This window comes from Chelonoidis abingdonii, chromosome 2 (genome assembly GCF_003597395.2).
Source record: "Chelonoidis abingdonii isolate Lonesome George chromosome 2, CheloAbing_2.0, whole genome shotgun sequence".
Lineage (NCBI taxonomy): Eukaryota > Metazoa > Chordata > Testudines > Testudinidae > Chelonoidis > Chelonoidis abingdonii.
The window spans coordinates 140,021,629-140,027,349 of record NC_133770.1 but is presented as its reverse complement, the minus strand read 5'-3'; the positions used below and the strand labels follow the sequence as shown (position 1 = coordinate 140,027,349).

Sequence of the window (5,721 nt, the reverse complement as noted above, 5' to 3'; positions counted from 1 at the left end):
AGGGGGGTCACATGACACACCTTGCTTCCGCTCATGTGTCCGCCTTGACCCCAGAAGTAATACTCCCATGGGGCGGGACTTCCAGTGACAGGTGGGCAGCATTTAAGGGGTCAAGGGGCGGAGTGTAAGGGGTTAAGGGGTGGGGTTAGAGTTTGATTGATGGAAGGGCCCTTACACCACTAAGAGCAGGATGAAGTCCAGCTCAAAGAAGTGAGGGGGTGGGTTACTTTGTAAATTATCAGCTTGGTCTGCGATCGCCTCTGCTGCTATCTCAAGTCCCGATGGTACCTCTATTACTAGAAGAGAACCGGTCTGGGACAGACCTCTCTCCAACAGCCTCTGTGATAAAGGCAGAAGATGCACACACAAAAATATCAACTTCTCAGCAAACTCCTTGTCATTATTAATCGCTTTCTCGATTTCCCCCGTTCTTTCACAGACTTCTGATCTCTTTAAAGTGTTTTTTAGTGTTTGTCTATATCCCTTGTTATTTGCTCTTCACAAGCCATCTTAGCACTTCTACTTTCCTGCTTACATGCTACCTGCTGTAATTTAGGCTTCTGTTTACTCCCTACCCTGCCTCTTTTAAAGAATTTGTTTAGCTCAAATAACCTCTTGGCTCTTGCTGTTATTAGTGGCCTTGCTGGTTAGGAGTTCGCTTCACTACAAAGCCAATGTGAAGAGCTCAAACTCCCTCTCCCTAAGCAAGAACTGGCCCCCCGCAGTTTGTCCTCAGCAGTGACTGCGGGGGGGTAGGGGGGAGAGCCACTTGTTAAAGGGAGCTGGGGAGTTTTTTGACAGCCAAGGTCACACGTTGGGAAAGCCCAGGACTGCAGCCAGAGTGAAGGAAATTCCGGCTGCAGCAGCCTTATTCCTCTCTTGTTCTGTGGATTGGGGCTTTAAGAAGTGACACTGGGTTAACTTGCGGCCTGCAGTTCAGCTCCTGCGACTCCGCCAACCCATGCCCACCCTTTTTGGACTGACTGCAGCCTCTACAAGCGTTTACGCCCCAGGCCTAGGATAGCCTGCTCAGCACCTGGCTGGGGTTTGCAGAGTTAGCACCAAATGAGGCTCGGAGCAACCCCCAGCCTCGCCCTTGGCTGGGGCTGCTCAGAGTCCCTGCCGGCTGCACGGCAGTTGGTGAGGGAGTAGGGGGAATAGTCTCCTCCAGCAGCCGAGTCTCCCATCAGAAGTTGTTTCCCTCCCTCTTGTGGAGTCCACCCCTCTCTGCTTGTCACTGCTCCCTGCCTGCCAGGAACGGCTCACTTCTGACTCCTGGACCAGGATGGGAACACCCCACGGGACAGGGAGTTGCAAATATGGTGGGGAGAGGATACCCCAGAACCAGCCCCGAGGGCTTTCTCCCTGCTCCTACACTCTGCAGGTCACTCCAGCTGGGTTCTGGCTCCCAGCCACCGTGCGAAGTGGTTGCTGCCCCTAGAACCCCTCCCCAAATTCCCCCTGCCCCTCCTCCCAGCACAGCAATACCTCTCAGCCATGACTTACAGCAGGGCAGGCGTTCCAAGCCTCCTGCTCTTCTCTGGCTTCAATTGTCCATCATGTATCCTAGGGGAGGCAGGCAGGCCTGGTTATTTAACAGCATGCAGGGCACCAGCCACCGCTTGTATTTCTGTTTTTCAAGGTGCTCTCTGCCCCCAATCCATCCAGGCAGAGGAGGGGAAGCAGCTGGATGGAATGTCAGTCCCCAAGATTACTGGGATCATTTTACCTTTGGCCTCGTGCCCCACAAAGGTTAGGAGAGGTGTTGTGCACACACTGGGCGCTGACATGAAGCACAGTGTGGCAGAAATGCTACCCTGGCTCTTTGCCTGCATGGCTGGTGGTAGCTGGCGTGGGGAGGGCTGGGGCTTCCTGTGAATCTCTGCCCTCCCTGTACAGGCAGCAGGGGAACCTGGCTGGAGCCAGTGCCTTGGGGGTTGGGGGAGGGGAACCAGGGTGAGACCTTTGGGAGGCAGGATCTCTTCCTCGGGCCTGCAACTGCTGCAGGTGCTGGGCTTGCCCAGGGCCAGGACAGAGGAGAACCTCTGGCTGCAGAGCCCTCCAGCATCTGGCTGCAAGGAGCCTTGGATCCCCCTTTGTCCCAAGGAGATGGTAAGTTGGGTGGGTTTGTGTGGGCAGAGGAGGCCTGTTCGCCCCCTCCCCCTCAGCTGGGAGTGTGCATGTGGCACTGAGCCCTGGACTCATGGGACAGGGAGGGATAATAGGAAGTAGAGCGCCAGCCCTTCTCTTACCTATCAGCTGCTGGGCAGCTGCTGCTCTCAGGGCAGCCTTCTTGCTCAGCCTCCCTGGGGCAGTCCTGGAGTTGGGAAGCCAAGAACCCAGTTAGTCCCAAGCCACACATCCTCCCAGGCTGAGGGGAGCTGCCTGCTATGGACGTGAGGAACTCCTGGCTGTCCGAGCCCTCTCCCCCTTGACTCCTCCCATGTGACAGAGCTGACTTGTAGGGGAGCCATCCTCAAGGGCAGGGGATAGGGCTGAGTCAGTGAGGGGGCTCCCTGGAGGAGGGAAACTCCTCTGTACCTAGGTCCTCCCACCCCCTGTCCTGCAGGGCTCACGCCCCAGAGCTCACTCACCAGGGTCCTGCAGGCATCGTTCAGGAAGGTGGGGATGGCGGGGGCCACCCTCTTGGCCAACTGGCTCCGCACAAGCGTGCGCAGGGGCTGGTAGCTGAGGAAGGGTGCGCAGTGCAGCAATGCCACCCTGCACGTCTGCCGGAGAGGGTGAAAAGGGAGCTGGGTGAGCCTCCCTGAGTGCAACGGGCTGCCAACTCGGAGGCTCTGCTTGGCTTGGGGAGAGTCCACTGTGCCGGAGCAGCAAGGAGTCACCTCTTTGCAGACCCTCCTCTGGCCTGACAGTTGTTCCCCAGGCCCCAACAGCCCCCATCTCCAGCTTGGCTGGGCTGAGGGAAGCCAGGCCTGAGCGCTGGGGCCGGGCAGGGACACTCCTGGAGCAGGGAAGGGGCCATTCCCTGTGGGTCCCTGTCGGGCCATTAAGAGCAGTGCCCGGTTACCAACGTACTTGGCCTCCCCTCAATCACAGGCACTGTTGGGGGCTGCTATTCGCAGTGTGGGGCGGGGGAGGGGATTGCTGCAGGAGGCTGGTCGTTCCCACACAGGAGCTAGCAGACAAGTGAGGGCAGGGCCTGAGGCCCTGCTTGTGTCAGGTCACTTGCTAGGGGCCACAGATAGACCTGAGCTTGGCCACTAAACAGGGCAGGCTGTAAAATGGAGCCAAAGCTGCGGAGAGTCTGGCTGGGCAGGGAGGCTGGAGATGCCTGTGGGGAATGGAGGAGGAGAAGGAAACCCCACAAATTTAACCCACAGCTACACTCTGAGGGCTGGCAGAGCTCTGTGTGGGGTGGGGAAGAGCTGGACTAGTGGGGGAGTCACTGTCCTGGGTGCCACAAGCCAGCACTGAGAAGATCTGGGGCTTGGAGGGCAGAGTTTGCACCACCCTTGCCGTGTTGTTATAATGCCCCCAGTCACCCCTGCCTCTATGAGCTCTCAGCTGCACTCACCTGAGCCACCTGGGGATCCCCGTCCTGTAGGTGAATGAGCAGCATCCCCATGTTCTCCTCCACCTCAACCCTAAAGAGGGACGACTTCTTGCAAACAAATTTGCTGAGGTGGCCAAAGAGCTCCATGGAGGCCCGCCTCAGGCCGCTGTTCTCCTGCAGACGGGGGGCAGGGTGGTTAGGGGGGACAGGCTCAGGTCCTCACATGCTTTGGGAATCAGCCTGGCAGATGCAGAGCCCGGAGAGGTGTTAGCTAGTTCAAATGACAGGGCAATTCTCTGCAAATTACCCTCCTTCCTGCTGGGCCCCAGGGCTGCTGAACAGTTGTGGGCCCAGGGCCCAGGAATGATTCTATCCCTGCCTCCTCGGGCAGAGGAGCTGAGCTGCCCCACAAGTCCAGGAACATGCCTGCATTGGACACTGAGCCCTGTCCGCATGAGGGCAGGTCCTGAGCATCTCCCCCCATGGGGGGCCCTATAGCGCCATGGGGCCTGCCCTGCTTGGTACTTACATCCTCAAAGAACGTTCTCGCCTGCAGGGCCAGCGGGATAGCAACGTGCACCTTCAGAGACGCCTTGAGGTCCCGCAGCATCCAGCAGAGCCGTTCCATGGCATCCAGAACAGCGCAGGGGTCTCAGCATTCGCATACAGCGCGGACAAAGCTTCCCAGGATCTGGTCTCGTTTCTTCCTGACCTGCAGAGAAGGGGTTGGATGCCACTTGGTGAGCAACGCTCTGTCAGCCTGAGTGTAACCACAGTCCAGGCAAGTAAGCCTACAGCCCAGTCTGCTCCATAGGGACCATTGACTGGGGAGAAGGGGAACCAGGAGCTTCCTACCCAGCCCTCTCTGCCTAGTATCCTGCCATTCCACACTCACCTTGTCTGGGAACTCAGTCACTGCATTCCTGAAGCCGTGCAGTGCTCTGCCTCAAATGTGGGTGTTGCTGTCCTCTGTCTGCTGCAGCATGGCCTTCACAACCTGCTTCTGCATGGCCTCGGGCTCCTTCTCCATCAGCAGGGGGCTGCCGGGGGACCGGAAGGAGCTGTCAGAGAGGGCTGGGCGAGGCCAGTGGGTCCTAGCCTGGCCGGAGCAAGGGGAAGGTAGTATGATTAGGGGCCTGGGGGTGACTTAGATCTATACTGACTGTTGTTCATGAGAGGCTGGCTTCACTGAGCTTAACAGTGTCACAGTATGACACAAGCAGGGCAAAGCGCTCCCTCTGGTTCCAGTGGGGTGCTCCCAAACCCCACCACAGATCCCCCAGCAGAGGGATTAATTTACAAGCAATGTACCATCAGGACCATCTCTCATTAGCTGACCAGCTATAGGCCTCCTGTTCCACCAGCTTCTGGGCCTGCTTAACCCTCCCCCAAGTCCTCCAGGCTTACCTCTGCCAACAGGACAGTGCAGGCCATGTGTTCGCCCTCCTGGCTGGCCTGGAGGCTGGGAAGGAGGAGCCACGGGATGCTCTTCAGGGCCTGCTTTGAGTGGATCACAATGGCCCTGGGAGAGAACAAGAGCTCATGCTGACATGTGCATGACAACCCTGCACATGCCGGAATCCGGCCTGGTCCCAGCCACCCCCTCCCATCTCTGCCCCACTGGGCTCCAGAGCGAGAACGTGACTCCTCCAGCCTCTGTCCTCACCTGCTAAGAAGAGCGAACCCCTCGGGCTGGGCCTCCTCTAGCAGCTGCAAGCCTCGCTCCTGGTCCATTAGCTCCACAGCTAGCTGACTGCCCCTGACGTGCAGCACCCGCACCAGGGCCTGCATGGCCATGCTGGGAAGAAAAGGGGGTAGGAGATGGTGATGCGGGGATGCCTGCTCTCTGGGCGGCATGGGGGGGCAGGACTCCCTTGCTGCAGCACTGAAGGGATCAGGGTGAGAATAGAAGCTGCTCCACTTCTGCCTTTGGTTCCCCCGCCGCCAACTGTTTAGGTGGGGGGAGTGTCTGCCGATGTGACCTACACTCTCCTCCAAAGATGTGAAAATTCCTCCCAATTCCGCCCAGGAAACTGACCTTGAGGAGAAAAGTACATGCAGTGCCCCCCTGAACACCCTGCTGCTCTGAGCCCTGCCCCCATGAGCTGCCCACTCTGAGGAGCTCTCTGGCACCCTGAGTATCTGGGGCAGCTCTGCCTGCTCCTAAGCACAAGAAGCCTGGCTGATCAGAACCCTCAGTCCCC

The 5,721-nt window shown here is 58.4% G+C and overlaps 1 pseudogene; it reads right to left on the bottom strand.

Annotated features, from left to right (window-relative positions):
- Window positions 1-1,546: 1,546 nt before the first annotated feature.
- Window positions 1,547-4,526, bottom strand: LOC142046214 (protein maestro-like; annotated as a pseudogene).
- Window positions 4,527-5,721: the final 1,195 nt, after the last annotated feature.